Source organism: Corvus kubaryi, unplaced genomic scaffold, assembly GCF_017639235.1.
Source record: "Corvus kubaryi isolate FWS band 111438036 unplaced genomic scaffold, C.kubaryi_AGA036_p1.0 37256, whole genome shotgun sequence".
NCBI classification, from domain to species: Eukaryota; Metazoa; Chordata; class Aves; order Passeriformes; family Corvidae; genus Corvus; species Corvus kubaryi.
In genome coordinates this window covers 7,845,398-7,871,220 of record NW_024581076.1, presented here as the reverse complement: position 1 = coordinate 7,871,220, position 25,823 = coordinate 7,845,398, and the positions used below count along the sequence as shown (strand labels likewise).

The 25,823-nt window shown below is 39.6% G+C and overlaps 1 long non-coding RNA gene across 1 annotated transcript; it reads left to right on the top strand.

The window, feature by feature from the left end:
* The first annotated feature begins 3,662 nt into the window (after window positions 1-3,662).
* Window positions 3,663-24,709, top strand: LOC121662487. The gene is made up of 4 exons (XR_006015304.1): window positions 3,663-3,676; window positions 7,131-7,137; window positions 22,348-22,356; window positions 24,607-24,709. It is a non-coding gene; the product is annotated as an uncharacterized LOC121662487 (long non-coding RNA).
* Window positions 24,710-25,823: the final 1,114 nt, after the last annotated feature.

Here is a 25,823-nt window from a genome sequence, read left to right as displayed (position 1 = left end):
CCCAAAATCACCTCAGTCAGTCAGGAACAGACACCTCTAAATTAGCTGCGCATCTCCCTGATACATGTGAAGTAAAACACATCAGAGGATAAAAGTGAAATTAATCTTACAATTAAAGTCTGTATAATGGCTCAGTTCAGCAGGAAAATGCAGGTATCATTGCAGAGAGCACACTAAGAGCTCATGTTACCCCCCAAAAATCTAACAGCATTCAGGTGCTGCAGAAGCATGAAGGAGAGGATGGAAACAGCACAGAAACATCATAATGCCTTTGCATATATAAAGTGCAGAGCATACTTCAGATACTTCTTGCAGCACCAGACATTGTGTCCCATAAAACAATTCGATAGACTTGGTGAGAGATCACAGAAAAATTACAGAAATGGAAACGTAGTCTTGTGAAGAGAAGTTGGAAAGACAGAGGATTTTCCCCTCATACAAGAAGGAATGAGAGGCAAAATGAAAACATTTTACAGATTAATGTTATCATATTAAACAGCACAGGGAAAGCAGATCAGGGGCTTCCACTCTGTCTCTGGAAGGAAAAACAACAAGGCATTCACTGAAATTAAAAGGTGGGCAAGTCAAAACTGATAAAAGGAAATACCTTTTTATATTACGTGTAATTAAATTGTGGAACTCATTGCCAAAGGAAGTTGTTGAGACCAAAAACTTCACCAGATTCATCAAGAGATTGGATATTATATCAATACCATGGATATCCAGTTATCATAATTAAAGAAAATAAAATTTTTGGAAGAGATATTAAACCTAGTGCTTCAGGGCTTAAACTAGTCTCTCACAATTAGTGAGGAGGATCAGGAGATCTCTGTGGAGGCAGATTATTCTGCCTCTGCCTCCTGCAGGGTTCTTCTGTCGCTCTTTATAGCATCTGGTTCTGGTTATATCAGATTGAGTAACAGACAAAATGGTTCTCCAGTCTGACTTAGTCAAGGATTCCTCTGTACTTACACTCCTCTTCAAGGAAGGTCTGCCCAGAAGTGGGTGTGGATATGTGTTAAACCTTTGTGTGTAAGCACAGGATGGGGTCACAATTTGATCCTTAGTCGCATGTGAAGGGTATGTAAACACACGACTGCATGCTTACAGGGGTTGATTGCTTTCCTGATTTTAGTGTGAGGTTTGCCCAGCACTTCAGGATTTTTTATTCTGTACAAAGATGCAAAACACTCTCAAAAGATAGATAAAGAAGTTTTATTTAACAGCAAGATAACCCAGATGATATATCAACATGATTGTGGTGCTGAAACAACAAAAACCATGAAAAGAATAAATCAATACACGGGACACTCTAAGAAACATGTTTTGAAGCAGGTCATTAAAAAGATGCCTCTTTTCTCTATTTCTTCCCACCTTGGTTTAGTTTTGCTGAGTCTCAACACAAATTCTGATCCCCATCCTGGTGTGGGGGCCTTGGAACCTGAGCGCACATATAGACCAGCCATGAGATAAGCAATTTATAGACTTCTTTCCCAGAGAGATATCCTGTCCGCTATATATAGGTTAACCTTAACAATCAGCTGCAGTGAGTTCCTTTAATCTAGGGCTGGCAAGAGGGAGATGCCACTATCATGGTTTGAGAAGACATACAGCAGTGCACTGCCAGTCAGTGGGAAAATACATCTTTTGTATTATTTGCATAGTACAAAACGGAGAGGAAAAAAGTTTTGGAATTAATCCAGACATAATTTTTACCTCTTTTGCAACCAACAATAATTGACCTAGTTTTACTCCAAACAATAGTTGACCATTGCAAACATAAGAGGTCTTTAAAAGCTGACTTTCCCTCTCACCCACCCACCAAAGCTCTTTCTTTCTTTGGAGAATTAAATTGCCTCAGTATAAAGAATTCATACTAGCTTTAGTTCTAGAACTCTGATCCTACATTTTTTCCCATGAAGAATAATTCCTTGATCTGCTATCTTTGGCACTTCTCCTAATCCTTACAAGCATTCATTATCTTTTTTTTTTTTTTTTGGTTGGGTTTTGAGCTACATTTGCAGATATTAATGGCAAGTACTTGTAAATATACAGTAGCCTAGGTAACCCCTTCTTTTGTGTTTACCTTCATGCACAGGGTCACTTTAAGCTACCTCTGCCAGTGTGGGCAGAATTTAATGAAGTTCATAACTAGATATTTACTCCATTTGACCATCCTTGAAAGTAATTTCTTTAAAAAGAAGTAACTGAAGATACAATTGAGAGCACTAAGGACAAAGGTTTTTACCCTTTTAGTTGCTATTTTTGCTATTGTCCAGATGAATTTAAAGATATAATTCTTCCCCCAGATCAGGCTTTTATACTCTATTTTTTCATTTTTTCATTTTGAAAGCATTCTGACAATGACAGCTAGTTAGAAAATTTCTTCTACCTCCTTGTAAAATATGGGCTTTTGGAAAATGCATCCAAAAAGTCAGGTTTTTGACAGTAGTGTTGTGATTAAAACATACTTCAAACTCCTCTTTGCTTAGTTTTAACTTTCAATGTCTTATTTAAGTTTATATAAATACCACAGGAATTCAGAATTCTATTCTTTACTCCCTTACACTCTTACTTTTCCCTTTTTTCTCATCTTGTTTAAACCCCCTCCACCCCTATACATCCTACTGAAACAAGGGCAGAGGAGGCAAACACTGTGTGAAAATAGTGGAAGGGAATGATTTCTGCACTTACTTATGTCTCCCAAACACAGAAATTCAAAATAATATAAGTGAGAAAATTATATTTGAGGTGATAAATAATAGCAATAGTAATATCAATGCAAAACTACTGCTGAATAAATATATGAATACGTAGCTGTGCAAGTACTTTTAATTTTGAATATAAGTTAATTTGTACAGACTTCTCTGCAAGCCCCAAGCTTGCTTTCTCTGACCCAAGTATTACTGTCAAAAATGCAAAATTTTATCCTGGAGTGATTTTTTATAACTGGCTCATAACCCAGTGAATATAGGGGTATTTTTAATGGAAATGCTGACACAGTTCCATCTATTCTAGCTCAGACAGTGCTACTCAGTTTCTTGTACATAAAACTCATTTAAATGCAGTGATGACAGGAGCTTGTGTTTTCATAAGCACTATAAAGTTCAGTTCAAACAAATACCTGTTATCAGGCTATTCAAGAAAAGGAATGGGGGGGGGGGTGTTTTAATGTTTTGCTTAGTTTTGAAGTGGTTGAACGGTTCATCAACCCACTGAGTAGTTTCCTTAATCATTTTCTTTTTAATTAATAGACTTGTGAACAACCACAACTGCCTTGTGGAAACACTAAACAGATGACTAACTTGCAGTGAGCAATCTACTCAATACAGTCTGCCTTAATTTGAGCCATACATGCTGAAAAATAAAAGCATGGCAAGTATGCAGGTTATTGTACAGCTTTGTGTCTGCTTTAAGTTAAAACAAATCCCTGGTGAGCAGAAAGCAGCAATCATAAAACTGAGAGGAACATTTTAGATTTATTGCCACCTGTTAGCATGACTTTGAGCCGTGTAAGGGACATGCATTATCAGCCAGGCTAGTGTCACAGTGCTGGTGCTGGTGGCCACCATGGCTGCAGAAAGAAATGGTCAAGTGTCAGCTCTGTGAACCAGAGCAGACATTAGCGCCTGATTACAGGAAAGATAGCACACTATCACTGTGCTGCTTCTGTCCTGTTTCTGGATAGGAACCATCTACTGGGGGTTCATTAGAAACCAGCCTCGAGGCAAGCCAGCTCTGTAAACTACAGCTGTCTAATTGGTTTTGCTTGTGTGCACTGTCTTTGCTTTTATAATGGGGAAAAGCAACACAGCCTTTCTAATTAGATTGTTAAACATAATAGCTGAATGGCACAGCAGTAAAGAATTTGCCCTAGTCTTTGTAATTCCAGAATAAGGCACAGCAAAGATCCAGGATTTTTCCAGCCCATTTCCCCCATCATCATATCCAATGGTAATGAGACTGAGTGGTTTTTTTTCCTTAAAATAATGCAAACGATTGTAGGCCTTGCTAAAATCCAAAATAAATGTCAAAACAGAATTCCAGGAGCAAACACATCTCTCCCTTTATTCTGTTGTCTCTGCTTTCATTTGCTTCAAATGCTGGGGCTATGCACTAATTGGTGTCTTTGTTGGCAGTGAACACAGGGGGGGGGAAAATGCACAGGCTTGGAAGATGAACTCTTCTCTCTGCCTAGAGGTGGTCCCCCTCAACCAAGGCTGAAATGCACTGGTACAGTGGGGAAAGCTCAAAAATCACCACTTGCTGCACCTGTTTTGTGCATTAAGAAAGGAATCTGGTCTGTCAGTTCAGCACCTTTCATAGGCTCTAAATTGATTCAGAAGGAATAAGAAAGCTTCACAAAGCCAGTGTTCTTCTCAGTGCCTTAGATTCAAAGTTCTTGATTCTTTTATAGGTCCTTGCTGGTTTTCACATAAGGACTTTGTCAGCATGCTGAGCACATGCAGAAGGATGCAGAGAGGCCTCTGTTTCCATTTGCTTTCTATAGAGTAATTTAATGCATATCCTCACAGACATGATGTGGATATTTGGAAGGATTCCTAATACAGTTGAAGATTTTCTCTTTTTTAACAATCATATTCTCTTTTCTTTTCACAAGTCTATCCTGATTGAAGAGTCTCCATTGGATCCCTAGGATAAACGGAAAAGTGGGCAAACAATCAAGTATCAAGTAACTGTGCAATTTGTATTGATTCTGAGGTTTAAGTCTTGACAACATGGGAGTGAAATGCTAGCATATTTTACCACAGTCTTCAAGTCATTCAGTGACTCTTTTGCCAGATAGTCTTTTTGATTTCCTGGTTAGAAAGTGGGAAAAAGGAAAGTGGTTTCATAGAATAACCAAACATGAACTTCCCCATAAATGCTCTGTTTGAATAGGTGAATTCTTCAGTACTCATGCAAAATAGTAATTTTTTTCTGGAATAGCACAGAAACTGATGTTCGAGATATATGAAAGATGTCACGGGAAATAGCAAACTATTCAATGTGCAACTGCAGTAAATAACCGCAAGAGGAACCAGCTGTGCAACTTTCATGTGGGTGTCTCAAAGGAAACAGGAAATGAATAACAAAAGATAAGTGCACTACACTGAGCCTTTAGCATGTATTGCTCTCTACTGCCTTAAGCCTTCTGAGTCAAAATGAATTTGATTTCTACACAGTGGTACTTCCTCATCTCTCAGGGTTGCACCTTGTTCTGCAGAATCTTCAGAACCAGAATTCTGAGAGGAATTGATTGAACCTCATCTTGCACAGTCTCTTTCTAGTTTGTCATGGTCACATCACCCTGTATTACCAGGAGCACTCACAGCAAATAAAGGTCATTTTGTTTCCAAATTTGGAGACTTTTTCCTTCTCTTTAAAACATGAGTTTATATCATACAACTATTTTAGCTCTTAGGAAATTGCAATGCTTAGTTAATAACTGTAAGTAGTAAATACTGAAAAATTTTGGATTAATAAACTAGAGGATCCCAAAAAGCAAGTTCTTTTCTGTAAGAGATTATTTCTGAATATGAGAATGACAGGTAGGTACTTCTAAGAAATTTACATTAATTCCTTATCTGCCTTTCCCCGGCTCATCCAACTGTGCTATAAACATCATTTTAATAAGTAGGTATGAGTCTATCACAAATGTATTCAACAACCAAGATCTCACCAGAATGGTAACACCTAATTCCAAAAATCAGGTTCCTAAGATCTCCATTAAAGACCTTCATAAAATGGGTTTGAGAGACCTTAGGGGGTCATTTGATGTTTTTTAATGTTACATGAAATTGCTCATGGCTTTTTTCTGTCAAATTTTGATTATCTCTCGGGATGGAGTTTTCGCAGAATCTCTACGCAATTTGCACCAGTGTTAGACAATTCTCATGGTGAAATTTATTTCCTGATATCCAATATTTTCTTGTTTTGCATTTCGTGTATGTATTCCTTCTCATGCTTTTTTTGTGCATCCCCAAGAGAAGACAGCTTTAAGATCTGGCTTTGCATTCTGTCCTTCAGACTGAGCAAATCAAGCTTTCTCAGATAGTCCTTGTACTTCAAGGACTTAGCAGCTAATCAATCTCAGTAAGTCCAGGTGATAGACTGGACTCATTCCAGTACCTTGGGCTTAGTCTTGTCTTGGGGAGTTCAGAACTGGACATAGGCCTTCAGATGTAGTCTCAGAAGTATGGAAGAAAGAATATTCTATTGCCTCAGTTTCGAGACTCTGCTCTCACTAGTTCAAGTTATCCACCAGGACTCCTTGTTCTCTTTTCAAAGTTGCCTTCTCCCCAGCCTGTCCTGTTGCATGGGACTGTTCTATACTACACTGGAAGAGTTTACACCTGCCCTTATTGAACTTCGTGAGTTTTCTGTAAGCCCACTTCTCCATTGTACTGATGTCTTAACTGTGTTTCTTCCTTTTTCTTGCTCTTACTGCTTGTAAGAGAAAAACTTGCCTTCCCAGTACTGGTTTCCATGGCTGCTGGGGAAAACCTTCTATTAAAAGTAAGTGAAGAGTTTTCTCTTTAGAACCAGCTGGTAACTTTCCAGGCAGTTCAATAAGACCTTTGTCCAGGAAAGTCCCACCTATCTGAAGCACAAACCCATAGGAAAGATTGAGGCAGGAACCAGGAGGACCTGTGTTGCCTATATGATGCATTTGGTCTGCAGGGTCAGAGAGGAATGTGTCTTAGTAAACACAGAGAGGGCAGGAAAATGAGAACTCTCCCCAAAGTGGCCAAAATTTAAAGAGCCACACCCTGGAAGCAGTGGCACACCCTGGAACATGCATGAGCTATTAGACACTACTAGACAAGAGAAGAGAAGCTGGCATCCGCTTTCGCCTGTTTGGGTAGACATTCAACAAATGGGAGGAAAATGTGTTTGAAACCATCAGCTGCTACTGAAGAATTCTTGTTGATTGCCAAGGATCACCACAATTTAGCAGTGAGACCTTTTTAGTGCAGAATATAAAGCAGTCAGACAAGAGTGCTTCTTGTGGAAAATGAAGCTGGTATAAACAATAAACAAACAAATGCATCTTACTCATTTACATTAGGCTTCACCACAAAATTTATTGAAAACTAAAAAAAGGAGAGAGAGAAAGAGAAGTTTAGCAGGACTGTTGTCCAGGACCTTCCAGCATCATGCTTTTTCACTGGAAGTGTCAATTCTCAATAATTTTGTGGCACTGTGTCTGTTTTAACAAAACTCTGTAAAGAGATTTTTTGTACTTAATGAGACAACAGGTGATAGGTGACCTGATACTGTAGTGAGCAAATATTTTTCCATAAGAGGCTCATGCAGAAGATAACTACTCAGCCTTGATTCAGGTCCTTTCTTCTTGATCCAATGATATGGAGTGAAACAGGCTCAAAAGCGCACACAAACCCATTTGTTAGGGCACTCACCTACATTAAGTAGCCTTGATTCTTTACTGTGAATCAAACCAGACAAGAGCTTGGCTTTCCCCCAAAGGGTCTTCAGCAGATGCTTTAGGCAGAAGCCTACTGTTCTGGGTAAGATTCTCACAAATTCCAGAATTTCAAAGAGTGTTTTTACTTTACTTTTAAGTAAAATGTAACCATTGTTCTCTGGCCAGACCCAGACACAGATTCTGCCAAATTTATAGAAGACAACAAGGCTGGAATTCATCTCATTTAACCCCAAGCATGCTCTTAGTCCATGGAAAGAATTAGGCTTTTCTGAGGTGTGATACATCTGGTCTTTCTTAGATACCTTAGGTGAGATTTCTCTTACCAGATGTTCTTACGTCCAAGCTGGTCTCCCAAGTCAGTGGGCCAAAAAAAGCAGCTCTAGAGCACGATTTGCTTCATTCTAAGTTAAATGTCTAAAATGTCTAAAATACCTAAATTTGTTAGCTTTTTCCCACTGACTATAAGCAGAATAAAGAAGAACAAATCAGGGTTAAACACCTTTCTCATAGATATCTGACATTGGATGCAATTAATTCTACCCTAAGTGGAAAATTTTGTGTCCATTTTCATTTGAAGTTCTGGCTCATATCCAGCTTTAATGAAGAGAGGGTGAAAACAGGAATTTGAGAGAAGTGTGGGGTTGCTTTCTTGGCTTTTGCAGGCTTTGGAAGAAAACCTATACTGTGTTCCTTCTTAGGTTATGTCCTGAAACATGTTACTATGTTGTCAAAGATTAAATAATTAGTAGAACATGGTCAAGATCAAAAGGCTATTCCATGTCATAGCTAATTTGAGAGTTACCACAAGTATGACAAGTAGTGATTCCTGCTGGTCCAGTACCTGCTGTAGCCAACCATGTGGATTCAGAGTGAAATGTAATACACTCACATTGTGTTTTAATTCAAGTTGTCATAAGGTGTTAATTTAAGAACTGAATATATTTTACCACTCCTCATCTCCCAGTTACTATTAATATAAAAATGAATAATGGGCCTCTATTCTAAGCAAGAATAGTTAAACACCTGGCCAGTGACCTCTCAGACACCAGTTTCAAAAAAAAGTGTATGCAATAAAAAGCTTTATGCTGATTCTATGCAGAGTTTTATCAGAAAGCAGTTTAAAAATACTGTTACTGCATCTTGGAGGAGGGGATGATTTTCCCTTCCTTTGTTTCTTTCTTTTCTCTCTTTTTCTCTTCTTTTTATTTTCTTTCTTTTCTTTTTCTTTCTTTCTTTCTTTCTTTCTTTCTTTCGTTCTTTCTTTCTTTTTCTTTCTTTCTTTCTTTCTTTCTTTCTTTCTTTCTTTCTTTCTTTCTTTTTTTTTCTTTCTTTCTCTCCATCTCCATCTCTGTCTCCATCTCTGTCCCTGTCTTGCTCATATTTGGCATATTGAGGACATCCATCTATGTATTCTGTAAGAATCAGTACCTTTGTTATGCAGCAAACACAGAAAATGACTGCTATAAGGAAGAATCACTTCATTTGGCATTATTCATAGATTTGAAAAGCAGTAAGCAAGAACATTGTATTACTCTGATGCAAAAAAATTATTCATTCTGTGCCAGTGACTCATGCATCAATGCTTTGATATGCATAAGCTGAAACATTCACTCCCAAATTAACCTTTGTATCTTGCTGCGATCTATCCACCTTCCATCTTAACCACAGATGTTATTTGTATGGAACACTGTTCCTACACACTTCCCTGTAAACACTTTTGAATCCATATGCTACGAAATATAGTCTTCAACTTCTAAAGCCTGCTTTGGAGGTTTCAGTTTCAGAGGGAGAACAGACATAGCCTGATGGCCAGAAGTGAGAAGAACTCTTAATTGCTACAGCTTTATTAATCATCTTTGTATGCTGATTGTTTCACTGCACCAGTAATAACCAACATAGGAAGATCTGAATATTAGGAATCATGAGTTCCACTACTAGGTACATCAAGCTACACATGACTTTGAACTATTCAAGATCAGAACATTGCACTTAGTTTTTCAGAGGTTGTCTTATATCTCCTCTCTTTGCATAAAACTAAACTCTACCAGAAAAGTAGCAGGCTCTCATAACACCTAGAAAGAGTTGTTTACAGTTTTTCCTTCATCTTCTTTCTCCATTACAAAGCTGCAGGTCTCTTCTTTCTTCTATTTTAATTTTTTTTAATCCACCTTTATTGTGGTAGAAGGATCTCATAACTGCTTAAGCCTGTCTGTTCTTCCATATTCCTCTTAGATACTGTACTCTCTATCAGACAGTCTTGATATATGACCTCAAGATCTTCCAATAGACTCCAAAAGGTAAAAAAACCTTTGTTCCAGCAATGATTTCAGCTAAAATTCTGTTTAGGAATTTTTCATTAAATATTTTTTGGCCTTTAACAGATATAACGAATCTTCTACTTTTCATCATATTGTCCCAGTAGTGATTGAATGTAGCAGAGTCAGACCTGCATGACGCAAGACATTATCTTTATTAGCTGAACTGGGGAAAATATCTGATTCGGTTTGAATCTTGAAGGGCACTAAAGGTGAAATAAGGCAACTTGCTTAAATACCTTGTCTTATTCTGCAGCGAAATTCAAAATATCTTACATTTGTTAATCATTTGCTATGCTGCTTGAATCTGACCATATGCCAGAGCATACAGACAAAAGAAGAAAGTGTCTGAAGCCCAAGAACATATTTCTGGGCAAACTAAGAGATAGAAGAATCCACTTACCAACTACCACAACTTAGTGGTTAGGTCACTTGCCTACAAGGCTGGAGACCTTGATCAAGTCCCAGACCGATTTTTTTCTCTCTCTGATTAACCAAAGAAAAAATCGAAGACCTTATGTCTGTTTGATCCTGGGACTGAGCCATTTGGAAACTTAAATAAAGAAGAAAATGTTTGCATGTCTCAAAGTAGGAATGTTTTTAGACGCTTACATCGCTTTTGCTATTTTTTTCTTTTGCATTTTAAAACTCTACATACATATTTATTTTGTAAACTGTGTCCTATTTGACATAAGTAAGTTGTTCAACTTTCAGCACCTATGACAGATAAACTTTTTCTGCCTTCCCAAATGAGCTTCAGTCACCTTCTCATCTTCTCTACTGTGAATGCAATGAATATTCAGAGTTTGGGGATTTCACTTTTACCTAGATGTCCCTTAGCTATCTTTCTTCAGTTCAGGGATGGCTTTTAACTGAGGTCCAAAGTTCACTGGACTTAACTGTGAGCTTTTGTTTGCTTGCGAATTTGATTATATTATTTTAAAGCACAATAACACAGAGGGTCCAGAAGGAGCTCCTCCATAGACATTCCTCTTTTACTCTTTCATACATCTTGATTCACATCTCATTTATGAAGGATTTCCAATTCCAGTGGAGACAATGGAAGTAAAATTAAATTAGCTCTCAGGAAAGAGGATTCAGTATTGCCAGAGACACTGCTGTGAAGGGCATCTCAACCATGATTTTTTGGAGAGCAGGCTTGAAAATGCTGTCCCAGGTCACAGAGCAAGAAAACTATGCATATGTCATAGCCTTCTGCAGGAAGCCCTTCAAACTCCTGTCAATTTAAAAAACCATGAACTTTATTTTGAAATCATAAGATCAGTGTTATTGGAGTAACCTCAGTTCTTCTCTCTCTTCTTCTAAGGATGTGAGATTTCTGTGAAAGGAAAAAGTAACAACATGACAACTGTTCATGTAGTGGCTTATTTTTGTGAGAAAGTATACGGATATTCTCCAGTTTTGTAACTCTAACTCAGTTTTATGAACTTTATCATATAGTCATTGTCTTTATTGCATCTAGATAAAGGATTTTTGTGGGTTTTAACTCAGACATGGATGAATGATGGTCAAAAGTGAATGATGGTCAAAAGCAATGTGCTCTGTTCTCAGTTCTTCAATATCTGATTGACTGAGGTCGGAATTGGCCTGTTTGGCCCCACTGACATTACCAGGACAAAGCAAAGACCATGGTAACAGGACAGAGAGAACGGGCTCATTCTGCTCCAAAGTTTCCAGCACAGCTGGGTGGGGCAGAGGGAGAAGAAGGGAGTGGGCCATGGTGTCCTCTACCATGGCAGCAACCCAAGCTGTGCAGCAAAGTCCTCCTGGGTGGCCAGCGGGAGGACCAAGCTAGAGCATGGACACATGGGTGCCAGGAACAGGGCAAGGAGGCTGTATGCCTGCTGAAGAGAAGCCTCTCTCTCTCCATGGCCTGTCAATAAGGAGGATTTAAAGGGTGGAGGGTGTGTAAAGGACTCTGCTTACACTCACACCTGGGCTTCAAGAGAATGCAGGAATGGGCAATGGGACTGCAAGGGCATCCTAAACCTGGGGAAAGGCCCCCAGGGCATGAAGGTGATGAACAACCCTTTACCAAGGGAGGTGACAAGGGACACTGCTCCACCACAGCCCTCCCTGCCCACTGAGAGAGGCGATGGGGGGGGCTCTGGAAAGGCTGAAGCAGCAAACCACCTCCCCAGGCATGAAGGGCAGCCAGCTGTGCTGGGCCATAGCACATCCTCCAACCTGCTCCTTGGCATCGGCAGGTCCAGGCCAGAGCTCAGCTTGGAGCAGGCAGCGCAGCCCAGCATTCTGTGGTGATTTCTTATCAGCGTTATTATTTTGTAGGAAAATGTACAAACACCTGTGTGCACACTTCATTACGAAGTATCATTTAGTAATCTATTCCCAATACAAGTTTTCTTCCTCATGTGTAAGCTATTAAGTATGATTGTTTAAGGAAGTTGACTGGAGTTACATTCCTGTCATATGCTTTTGGGGAGATTTTTTCCCTAGGCCTATAAGCGCATATCAGAATTTACAGCATATACTACATATAGTCTTGGCAAATAGGGCTATGGGGAAGAAATTATAGTGCAAGAATTAATTTCTGTTTTCCCTCTTGTTTTAGTGATAGCACTGACACAAATTACAAAGGAAATATGACTTTGAGTAAGCATTTCTGTGGTTCAAAACGCTATTTAAACACTTTCAGGTCACATTAGGGAATGTATTTCACCGAGGATTTTGTTTTTGTGGTTATGTGTGAGCGTGCACTTATGCACAGAAGTGTTTCTCTGTGGGAGAGGAAAGCCCACAGGGATGTATTTTAGTGCATTACGTTGGGGTTTATCACAGCAAAAGCTTGCTAAGGAGACTTAGTCTTTTGTAACTGAAGTTAATCACTTGGTTTTATTTCACCAACTTTCATAATGCCTGTTTACAGGTAAATAGGGCCAGATTCTGAGGGAAGAAATTGTTTCTATTGCAAAATGTTTTGAAAAATATTAGAAATTAAACTAATATATTTAGATTCTCTCTGGACTCTGCCACTTATTTTTCAACATAAAGCTAACTGTTTTCTAACAAAAAATATTTTATCTATTGCATCACAATGGAGACACCAACTCATCATCACACTTTTCTGTATTTGTTTGCATGCATGTTTACTTTAGTGCCTCAGTGACATGTGGTTTTCCTGATTCCTTCAGGTCACTGCTCATCTTCTAGCTTAGAACTTGGGTTTTGAACAATACTTCTTTTCCCAAAACATAGATACATTTCTTCTTATATTGTCTTTGGTTTTAGTAACATCCATCAAAGCTAAATCAGAAGGCTATGCTCTTGATGCATCTTGCACTGATGTTTCAGACTGCACAGGTTACTGGACACAGGGACATGGTATTACAGGCCAGCAAAACAACATCTGCTAGAGTGATTAGAATTACATCACTGCTGGTGGAGAAATGCTTGTAAAACTCTTTGAAGACGAAAAGTAATATTCACAGGATAATTGATGCAAAATTCTAACAAAATTACACAGAGTCTGTAATATCTCTTCTTCAATGCCCAATACCTTATAAAAATCCCCAACACACTGTTAGAAACATAGGAGTAAATGTGTCTGTTTTGCAAAGACAGTTGAATACAAACCAGTGAAATCAGGAAGGTGGCCATTTCAGTTTACAGAGCTTAGTTCAAATGACAGAGGGTGGGCTCATACAGCTACATGCCCATGGCTGTGTGTTGTCACATTATTCTCTGTGTGTATCTGGTTCCCACAGAATACCTCAGTGTGTGTCTAGGGACTTGCAAGGCACATAAAATGCAAGCAGCTCTTTGCAGGTCACATGGTATGCATTCTGTTATTGTTGATGTTATGTAAGTGTGTAGCTGGACTGGGCAAAGAACACCAGAGCTGGACTTTGCAAGCCTCCAAAACACAGCCCACAGTCCTTGTGTACTGGCAGACATGAAGCTTGACCACCTAGGCACTGAGGACTGAAGCACAGTGAGGAGCTACTAATACAGGCTCCAGATGGAGATCCAGATAAGCTTACATCACAAAAGAAGGAGCTGTTCTGAGAACAGTCGAAGCACTGAAGTCCAGAGACAGCACTTAATGACAGCTGCCCAAAAAAGCAGAATAATACTCTTGTGTGCCACGAAGTTCAGATGATGTGCTTCCAGCCTCCAACCTTTGTGTGTGTGTGTGTCTGTGTGTGTGTTCACATTGCATTAGTTCATTTAATGACTGAGGGGAAGGATGCCTGAAATTATGTTTTATTATCCTCTTCTATAGAAGAAAAAAAAATCAGAGAAGAAAAAGAGAAAAAAGAAATCTGTGTTGCTGTGGCCAGTGTTTACTGATCCCTGACATGTGACCTTCCTAAAATAAAATACAGGTTCTTAACGATGGCCCTGGATACAACAGGGTTATTGTAGAACCAATCCACTGTGAGCACAGTAATAGACTAGAATTTTTCCAGCTGCCATTTTCATTATCAGATAAGTTAAGGCTTAATATCAACAGAGCACAAAACCTTAGCACTTTTCTGGTACAATACCATGTACAAAATCCCCAATCTTTCTTTATTTCTCACACTGGAAAACATTTATTAAATTTAATCTTCCCTCATGTGAAGCAGCCACGATCTCAAGCTGGGAATTTAGGATTTACAAACAATGCTGAGCCTTCAGGAAATCTACAGCATAGTTTGGAAGAAAAACCTACCATCTTTCTAACTTCTAATATTCTCTTCTACTCAAATTTTTGTCTCCCTCAGGTACTCATGAGGTTTCAGTTCTTGTCTAGTCCCAAATTTACTCATCAGAAATCCAAGTATTTTGTCTAAATTAACTATCTTGGATGAGGAAAGACTGGCATTTCCAGAAGATAACTGCCTGCTGAAACAATGTCACTTCAAGTGTCATGAACACTTGATTAAGGTGCTTGCACTATGGTCCCTGATTAGAGATCTTAAAGATCTTGATTAAGTTCTTTGCCCTTCAGTTATAAAAGAGTTTTAGAGAACTAGTCATGCATAGCATCAGGTGAGATGTATGTTACCTTTCCACCCTTCTGCTGAGGTTGTAAGCAAACTTTCATCATTTCTAAGCTTACGCTGGCCAAATAGTTCCTCAGACAATACTTCTTTTGCTTATTCCATTCCACTTATATCTGAATTATTCACTGCATTGCACTTTATAAACACTTACAGTTGATATGTTCTAAAGGGAACAAATAACAGTTTGCCTGTTATGAATGTGGGCTTGGCTGCCAACTCCAATACCAGCAGTACAGAGAAAAAATTTCTTTACTTTCCCCTTCAGGATATTGCTGGGAAATAAGTTATAGGTATGGGAAGAACATTTTTCTGCTGAAAAGTTGTATTCAGTGCATAAGCAATTCACTTTGCAGAGGAACTTCAAGCTAAAAAAAATGTTGTTTCAGGAAAAACTTTTATAGCAAACTGTACAATAATTGTAGCTCTTTTTTCCTCTAGGTTTTTGTTGTCATAAAAACATCCTTTCAACATTTTTTATATTAGAACTAATTTTGTCAGGGAAAAAAACCAAACAGAAATAGAAGACTATAAAAATTATAATGTCTAAACAAGGAAGAAACATGTGGAATTGTGAAATGGTTAAAAAAATGTTTAAATTTTGGCTTTAATATTGGGGGAGAAAAAAATCAGTGTCAAAATTTCATACAAAAAAAATTGTTCAAGGTTCTTTGAAATGCTTTGAAGACTGACAAAACATGTGAAGCAGATCTGTGTGCTTAGGATGACTGATGGTTTTTGGATTGAAACGGCCGGTTTTTACTCGGTATCACAGCATTACCATCTGGAATTATTAATCCGTAGGATCCCTTCACAGTTTTGACAAATGTAAGGGCAGATTCCCAGGACAGAAAGCACCGAAGTGTCTCTGCAGCCCATCGGGACAGCCTCAGTCTTATCCCTCAGAATGTCTTTCCATGTGGACTAATTAATACCGAGGAAGAGATAAACATCCTTGTGTCTGTAGTTAAATGAGACCAGTCCAGGAACTGGCAGCTACCACAGAGCAGCCAACACTTTGGGGTTTTCTAAGGCATGGTGGGAAACTTCCTTTATTCCCAGCAGGCAAAGCTTCATTTTAAATCCCCACAGAATGGAATAAAGTCATATTCAGCATGCACATTGCTTATCTTAACCCAGTGTATATATAGCTTCATATTCATCATGTCAGAGATGGCAGTGAGGACCAATACTAAGACCAAATTCAGATTTCTCTGTCTGAGCTCAACAATTAATTCTTGCAGCATAAAGGAATCTACAATGCAAGTCCCCTGAAAGCTACCTTGTAACAAGCAGAACACTTAACAGATATCACTATCATTACAAGCAGGACAGGTATAAAGCTCTTCCTAAGTTATTGGAGCAAATATCTTTCCTTGCTCCACTTCAGTCAGGCACCGCTTGCACTTGCTGATATAGACAGCAGCCTTTGCATCCCATGAGAAATGAGATTTTCCTCTAATATTCTAGGTGGGATCCCTCCACTGAGGTCACAAAAGGAGTTTTCATCATGTCCTTCTTCTAAGATAGTGGAGATAAGCAACATACAGCACGGATCACAGCACTAGTATTCTATTTCAGTCTACATGAGGTCACACCTGCCAAGGTGCCCCTGATCTCTTTTCATTTGAGCCCTTGTGCTGAGATACCAAAGCAGGACAGGTCAATATACAGAGCTACACATAAAGAGAAGGCAGCACTAGCTGAGGTAACATATCTTTCAAGAGAGAAGACACACAAACCTTTCTTTCATCTTGATTTTTTTGTGGATCCCAGAACCTTGATGTTTTTATGGTCATGGACTTGGCCTGGGGTTTGAGTGCATATCCCAGTCCTGCAGGTCAAGAGCACCTATTCCAACTTTCAAACGCAGTCAGCACAAATTTTGCTCCATAGTACACCAGCTCACGCTCCCTGTACGCTGGCTAACTCACTGGAAGCAAACTGTGGAAGCCTTCCACTGCCCTCCATGAAATGCTGAATACACAGCACAGCTGCCATCCTTGCACTCTCTGAGGATGCAGACACCAGCCTCTTGCTTGGACATGGATATTTACACTATTCCAAAGCACAAAAGCAGTGTGAAGGGTCTGGCATCTATGGTTGAGAGATACCAGCAGCTGTGTTTTCTTTGACTCTGGACTGTTCCAGCAATGAGGCTGCTTGACAATTTGCTTTAGAACTGTGTTTTTAACTAGATCCACTTTTTTTTCTGAGAACATGGCAGTATGCTAAAAAAAATTACACTTTGAAAATTGAAACTAGACTTCACAGGAATCTTCAAAATCTTGCTATTTTCTGCTGAGGGCATCAGTGAAAATAAGATAATCACTTTGGTCTGTGACTTTAAAAGATGCAGCCCAAAGTAGCAAATGGTATACTTATTACCTGACCTCTCTGGAAAATGAGCTACCAGGAAAAAAAAGCTACTTATGAGCCACAAAGTCCCTGCCTAAACACTCTTAGGGAGTTTGGACAGAAAGAGGCCTTCAGGGCTTGGCTTTGGAACATACACACACCTCCAGAAAGGAGAAAAACACATCAGGGAAAAGCATGCGAATTTTATGTAAATAATTATATTCAGTCTCCCATGTTTGAACATTTATTCTAATGTGAAAGGCTTTCTTGAAGCAGAAAGTGACTACCTGGCATGTTTTGGATCCTAACCCAAGGGAGTACACCACCTCCCATCACGCAGTAAAATCACATCCCTGCTGTTAATGTCTCCCTACAAAAAGAGTAAGAGCCTCTTGCACAGTCTCCTGTTGCACTGCAAGGAGAATTCAGGACTCACACTCAAAAGCACATGAATTCTGTTCCAGAATCATGATCCTTTTTCAACTGGTTGCTGCACTGATACAGTCACATTTGCTGTGTAACTGAAATATGCTGGAGAGCTTCCCCAGTTTGATTATCCCTTCCAGATCTGGTAAAAGTATGCTTGTTTGTTTGTTTGTTTGTTTTAACCAAGTTATCTTGTTTAATCAGGACTAAGTAAACATATTACACACTAATAATAAAATCACTAGAAATTCTCTACTTAATCTCTGTGATTTTGTTTAAAGGGATCAAACAAAGACCAGCAGGGTCTCTAATCTTATGATCAACCAAGTTACATCACCAGCAGCCTCTGTTTTATCTGTTTACAGATCGGGCTAATGTTGTTAGAGGGTGGTGACATTAACTGTTACTGTATCACTAGACAGTGCAATTGCATTAGGGAGCCCCAGCTTTGCTGTCACTTCTGGCTGCAGTTGCTTAGAAGAAAGTCCAGAGATTATTTTTAATACCACAAGAAGTTGTGGCTAAGTTTGGAGCAGGAGATCACAGAGTTGCCACTGAAGATGCCATAGGAGCCTTTGCTGAAGCCTCCAGTCATGCAGGGGAAGCACCCCAGCAGCAACGCCTTTTGCCAGTGCATGACCTTCCTCTGGGCTGGGCAACCCCAGCTAACTCAGTATGGAGAGAGGAACCAGAGCCAAAGAGTTCAGTCTGCTCCCCATTCCTTGGACATGATGTCCCTCCAGCCAAAACTTGTTCCTCCACCCTCACACTCTGCCTGGTTCCGGGGTAACCCTGGGAGCGAGCAGATAAGGATGCAACTGGCATTGCAGGAAGCCAACCACCAGCCCACCGAGAAGGCACCCTGGGATGGGGGCTGCCTGCCATCTCAGCTGCTGCACGGCTGCAGCGTCACCTTCTCTGCTCCCTCCGCAGGCTGTGTCCTGGAAAGAGCCGCAGCTGATTATCATCATACCTCCCACATAAGAGGGATGTGCTGGAAGGAGCATTACTCCAGCCAGCCTCCCACAGCTCCTTGCTTGAAGTTAAAAGCCCGATCTAACCCTTAACAAACATGAATAAAAGTGTTAGAGAAGGTATTTTAATTGGCCAACACTGTAAATGCTTTGAAGATGCTGTGTCATTATTGACTAACTCTCAGCACACCTGAGCCAGCCAGAGGGCAGTGATCTCAGTTTTGAACCCAGGATATTGCTGTTACTGTGTCCTAGCACCCCACTGTTAAACTGCATCATCTCTTTTCATTGATAGATTTGTTGTGCCTCACGGTGTCAATAAAATCTTGCCTTGCTTCTGCACTGAGTTTGCAGGGAGGGTTGGTGCTGGTTTCTTCTCATACCTCTGCCTGGCACCGTTCCACTACCAGCACATGGCTCACCCACATGCAATTTTGAGCATCCACAGAGCACAGCAGTGTAGATAACCACCCCCTCTATCACACTTCTTCTCAGGAGTCCCCTCCCTGCCCTGAGCTGAGCAACACAGTGTGTTGTTTCTCTGCCATGCAGCTGCCAATGCAAAAAAACAAGTGGGAAACAAGGACAAGACAAGGAAGAAGAGTTCATTTTAACTGACATGAAATCAGAAGTCATCCAAATAGGAGCCTGAAAGGATGCACACTGAGCCCAACAAAATGTTCCATATGGCACTCAAGTTGTAAGTATTTGTCAGACAAGATAAGTTAAATTCATAAAGAGCTGCTACACATCCTCATCACAATGCTTTCCAGCAGATGTGAGAACTGTCTTCGTATCCTCTGCTGAAGGAAGTCAGAAACTCTATGTCTCAATCTTTTCAGATGACCTAACCATAAGATGTGAGGAGCTTTGATCTTTTTTCCTTTAGAAAATGTCCTTTTAATTAAAAATAAATGACATCTGATATTTAGGTGTCTGATGCCCTTTGGCTCCTATGTGATCACACTAAAATATTAGGAATACTTCCACTACAAAATACAACATATGATGAAGTCCAGAGGAAGAAACCTTGGAAGAGAAAATTTTCTCCTTCCATAAGGATGTACCCAACCAATTTAAAGTTTCTGCACAAAAGTAAATGAAGCATTATTTATGGAAATTCTGCTGACATTGATAACTAAAAACATCACTGCTCTATGTTTTTGGTTTGCATTCTGTATTGTTCATGTGAAGGACCTTTTTAATGGCCACTTTTAGATATTCAGGAGACAACAGCAAGTTTGTATTACACTCATTAGCAGTTCCTGAACAGTTCCTTTCAGCCTCCAACAAGAAATTTCTTCTCTGCTTTTAAATCACAAGTTAGAAATATTTGAGAATCATTTTTGGTCCCTTCTTCTATGCTAGCTGTGTAGCCAATATCAGCAAGTCGTACGTGTAACAGGGATAACCAGTGATAGAGGGAACTGCAGTGGGAACAAGGGACTGCCTTGGCAGATGGACAGACATCCCCCCCCATGCCTGAGAGAAGGGTTCCAACAGCCTGGCCCCCAGCAGTAGTCCGTCCCTGAGAGCAGCCCAATCCACGTGAGGGCGACAGTTCCAAAACAGCACAAAAATAATTCTACCCTTACAAGAAAGTATTTCCATTTGTACATCCACATTTTGATGAGGGCTTTAGGAATGCTAAACCTATTCCTGCAAAGGTCAATAGGCGTTATATGTGCTACCCTGAGACACTGAAATGCCTGATTAAAAATAGACTGTCGAATGAGAGACCTTCCACAAATGAAGTTTCTAATAGCTTTGATATTGTTGTCAGCACAGATTTCATGGATGAGCTGAAACTAGCCTGAACTTGCTCTGCCACCCAAGTTCATCAAAAACTGCAGGAGCAGCTTGGATGGGGAGAGTAGAAAGGCCCTAAAGGTGATTCCCACCACCTTTAAACCTAGACCAGTTGTCCAGAACAGCTTCAGTGGTTTCTTTGTGGTTTGCCATCATCTGGAAGAAATAATCTGAACCATCACAGTTCCCAGACGTGAGACCATGCAAAATAGGTGAGAGACAAGTGTATAGAATCCAGTAACAACAGCCTGAGAAAGTTCAGGTTGGATGTTTCTTTCAGACAAGCACTTCACATACATCATGACCTTCAGAGACTGTAAACTCTTATCCTGTTGAGGATATTTAAAATCAAAGGCCAGTGTGCCAGCAGCTGCACAAGTGAGGAATGCCTAAGAAAATAAATACCAGTTAGAGTGCTATTTAATGCTGTTAACTGCAGTGGGTGGAGGCTGGAGGGCAGTAGCTTTTAACAGGTTTTATTTGAAAGACCTACTCAGTGTGGTTGTCACGACAGTTGTCTTTGTGACTGAAGTTGTACTGCTAACAGATGGAAATCTGGCAGCTTTTTCTAATTTATGCAGATGCTTTGCAGAAGGAATTACCATCCTAAGTGATTCTAACATTAACCTTACACAAACCTTTCTCCACTGTGTTAATAAACAGAACATTTTAAGGCTGTTCTGCTCAAAACAGTCAAAATGTTCAACTGTGCCTCCCTTTCAATCTCTTCTCTTACAATTTACCTTTAAAATTCTTTTGCATAAAACCTCTTACTCAACTGAGAGTTGGATATGTAGCAAAAGTCAGCCTAGTGCTCAAAATACCCATTTTAATTATAAAATTACCTACCAGGTTGTGTCTTCATTAATGAGCTAAGATTGTGGATGGTCTTGTTCTTGAAAACTGGCATTCAGTACAATAGCTAACAAGAATGATTTAACAAGAGAAGTATCTAAATTGGCAATCATTTAAAAGGACTGAATAATATTCTTAATAACTGTGTAATGTTTCATCTTTTTGCTTTGATTGGCACTTTTTTAATTGTTAACACTCTTTTCAAACTGGCAACACATTGCCTCATTCTAATCTGCAGTAAGTCCTACAGTATTACACACCAATGCGAGTGCTAAAGAGGCTCAGGAACAACACACCACTGAGATGTTTTGAGGCATTTTGTGTATTTAATGGATCTCTGTTCTTTGTAGTAGGTTTAGGAAATCAGGAGAACATATGCTTTGCTTTGCCTCTTGACAGTTTGAAAATATGGGTGCTGCAGAGCTTTAATCAATGCCCTGATCAGCTGAGTAAAAGGGATACTAGCTACTACAGCTATAGCTCTTTGAGATTACTGATCATGTGCATCCACACTGTAGGTCACTTGAATAAAAGAGCAAAACTTTGAAACAGTTCCCTGTTTCCATATGTAAGACTTTGACCCTCACTAATGAAGGCAGTCATCATATAAGTGTAAGGAACAGAGACAGAAACACATGATCTAGAGACATGCAGGCCATTGGAGCATTTCAGAAAAGGAGTCAAACTAGTTTTGATTGTTTTAACAGTATCTGCACTACTTATGAGCCTTTTTTTTTTGGGTCTAAGCTTTCTAACTGGAACCAAGAAAGTTACCTTCCCTTAAATAATGCACTCACTCTGGAAAACAGAAGAATTAGATCCTAAAAGCTTAGATGCTATATTCAGGCAGGTCAGATCTTTCCATGGAGGATTTCAAATGCCTTTTTTCTTTGGCCATTTTCTTTACAGGACACCAGACACTTCCTTTTGGAGACCTTTTCTATCATTAACTTAGGAATTAGGCACAAGTCAGTTTTCTCAAGAGGATGACCATCTTTTTTTTCCAGTGTTTACAAAAAGCCTGAGTTACCTGCAACCCAGAATTGTGTACCTTTTCAGAGTGCAGTCTGGTGGCAGCTTCAACAGTGTACTAGCCTTCTCAGCAGCCCCAAAGCATGTGCACACACTATGAGCAAAGAGAAGTGAGTGTTGGTCGCAGTATAGGAAGCAAGTTTCCAGGCATGTGGCTCAGGCTTTCGGTGAAATGGCCTCAGTTTCCTGCCTGGAAATCTCAGGCAGCTATTACAGAGAGGAGAGGAGATGCTCCAGTAGGGTAGGTGTTCTTACCTTCTGCTGCTTTTTGGCCCAAAGCATGAGCTTGAATGGATATTAGTCTCTGTTCTTTTTCCCTAGCAGTCAAGTGAAAAGAAGTCTCAAGTTGTGGTGACTAAACATGTCCTGGAACTACTTGTAAGTGAAAAATTTCCAGCTCCCTCCTGAGGGATCCATATAATTTTTCTGGATTATGTTTCTGAAGGGACCAGATCATTTGCTATTTCTAATTTATTTATACAGACTTCTCTGTCAGGATGCTTCACCTGCAGAACATCAAGAAAAGGACAAATATTCCCTTAAATCACTCAAAGTTTAACATCCAGTGTCCCAGACAACTTCTGCTTGAGCTCTATAAAAAGGATACAGACATTCAGGTGACAGAACAAGAGTTGTGTTCTGGGAAGGATGAAATTATGACTAGGAACAATGAAAAGGGGTGAGGACTGTTGCTCCCAATTCCTCTGACTGTGAAATGGCAACTCAGCAAAGGAAACAATCTCTGTTTGAACATAATCTTGCTTTTGTAGTTCTGGGTCTGAGAGATTACAGGCTTTCCAGAGTGGTTTAGCAGTGCCCCAACTTTGAATGGACATGAGAGAGTAAGTGGCCTCTTCTGAAACTCAGGGCATTTTGAAACAGAAAGGTCTTTCAGTTGCTTGACAAATGTTATAAGAGTCCAGAGGGTTAGACAATATGTCAGGTGGGAAGTACCATTAGTCCCAAACAGTTTTACAAGGAAACTAAGCCATAAACCCCCAAATTCTGTGCCTAAGTAATACTACACAATTGAGTCTAGTAAGCATTTATAGCACTTTGCGCCTCGGGCTTCTCGTGAACTAGAAAAGATCAAAGGCTGAGTGCCCTCAGACCTTCAAGAAGGGGTCCAATATCCCTCCTAGATGATGACTGCCTCATAGGGAACACTGAGCAGCTTGAAGAATAGGGTCCTAAATGCATATTTGGCACCCAATTAACTTGTAGAGTAAGTAGTATTTTCTTAATCAGCATTTATTACACCCCAGTATAAACCACAGGTAAAAGAAATCTCATGCACCTGATGTAAATCCTGGTCATTAATTAATTAGCCTGTCAGCCTTATCACAATAAGAGGTCTTTAGAACAAGAGCTAACCTACTCTAGTTAACAAGTCACTGCTATTGTATTTTTCCTTCAATAGGCTATTTACATTGCACTTACAAAATTCCATTACTTACATAGATAGCAATAGTACATGAAGTATGTCTCCAGCTGTTTTCAACTTTTGTGACCTATGTAAACACTGAGCTTTGAAACAGCTTATGTTAACTTCTACTGGGAATAAGTTAATTCCTCAGCTGACTGATTCTAAGTATTTTAAAGGCCGTAAGTATGTGGTCTCAAGTGAGGCTTACATTTCATATTTCATCTCAAAACAAAGCTAAAATTTTCCTATCTTTAGCTAGAAAGCTGTAAATCAGTACCATCTCCTTATAATATCTGTACTATCACAGGTTTGATACCCCTATTAAGAAGACATCATTAAGATTTGCAATATACTAAGTAATTCACACTGCAAATTTCCACAGGTAACAAAGTGCTCTGTCAGAATACAGCACTATATTTCCTGTTGATTCTACACAGGGAAACTGCAAACTCATAGTGCCATATTCAAATAAACCTGCTGTAAATTTAAAAATGCATGATGAATATGTCAGACACATGCATTTCTCTCTTCAAACCCAAGAAGTAGAGACTGACACAAGTTATGTATCAAACACTATTCTTAGTGATAGTCAAAACACTAGACAAACACCCATATTCTGGTCTGTTCTTCTCCATTGTTTGACTAGTGCTTTTGTAGGATGCATTCATTTGAAAAATTATACTTTCTGTTTATTCTACAATTCATCAAAACTGGAGTATCCATTTTAGATCTGTGTGAACATGTAAAACCCCCAGCATTTCTTCCTACAGACCAGTTTTAAACTGATGCAATTCCTTGTGCTGATTCACATACAGAGGACACCAATTTGCATGTAAAAACTTTCTGAGGTGCTTTATTTTCTTTGTGGGCAGAATCTACCCTTGCACAGTGCAGCCGTGAAAGGACCTTCAGATGGAATCACAGAATCATACAGTGGTTAGGCTTGGAAGGAACCTTCATAATCATCTAGCTCAAACCCCCTGCCATGGGCAGGGACACCTTCCACTTGACCAGGTTGCTCAAAGCCCCATCCAACCTGGCCTTGAGCACCTCCAGGGACATGAAGCCCATAGTCCCTCTGGGCAACCTGTTCCAGTGTCCCACCACCTTCACTCACAGTAAAGAATTTCATCCTAATATCTGATCTGAACCTAGTCTCCTTCAGTCAAAGGCTGGAAAACACAGAGAAAGTTGCTATGCAAGGAACATAATGTATGTCACAGGAAGTGGCAGGGGCAGAAACTCTGTTTCAGCTTCCCAGAGGTTTAAGTGAAGGATCAATGAATGGTAGATGGAAGACTGAAATTTGGCTTACACTCTAAGACATATGCCCTACCTGGGGAATGACTTCTCCTTTCTTCTTGTGTTTTCAGTGGCAGTTGTTTAGAATACAAAACACAAATCAGCCTTGAAATATGTATTTCCAAGCCTTGATAAGACAGTTGCAAAAGCGTTTTCTAAGAAAATAGTTTAGTGACTAGATTATACATCTTTGACAAATGCCTGAAAATGAAGGACTAATGACAATTAATTTCAGCTAGAACTTTCCAAAGTCTTTTTTTCTCCTGTCTGAAATTGGTATTTCATTTATTCAAGATAATTGACATTCAGTGCTTCCAGTGCCAGCCAGAATGACATTTAATGTCACGAGCTAACATTTTATAAACTGAACAAAATTTAGCAATGGCCCAGATTTTTCACATTAACCCATAGCAAGGAAGCACAGTACATGACACCACACTGTTAATTCTGAGTAAAAAGTTGAATTTGATCTGCTTTGGCCATGTAATCTCAAGTCAGTAAACAGAGCTAAGTGGACTGTAAATTGAGGTTGAAAAGAAAGATGGAAATGATAATGCCAGCATAAAACTTAATGTATCTGTGGAACATACAAAGTCACAAATGTTGCCCAGAAATGTAAGAATTAACAGCATCATCCATTTATTTTAAAGTTGTTACTGTAAAAGGAGTAACACCACCACTTAGAGTCTCAGCTTGTGGTCTTGAAGGAAATCTTTTTCTTAAGGACACCTGATAGGGACATACGGCAGGACACTGCATTTGAAGCAACTCAAGTGTGGATCCAGTATCTCAAGCCCTTTCTACCTCAGCCTGAGACACACTTGGAAGAAGTTATCGCAGATCTCATGC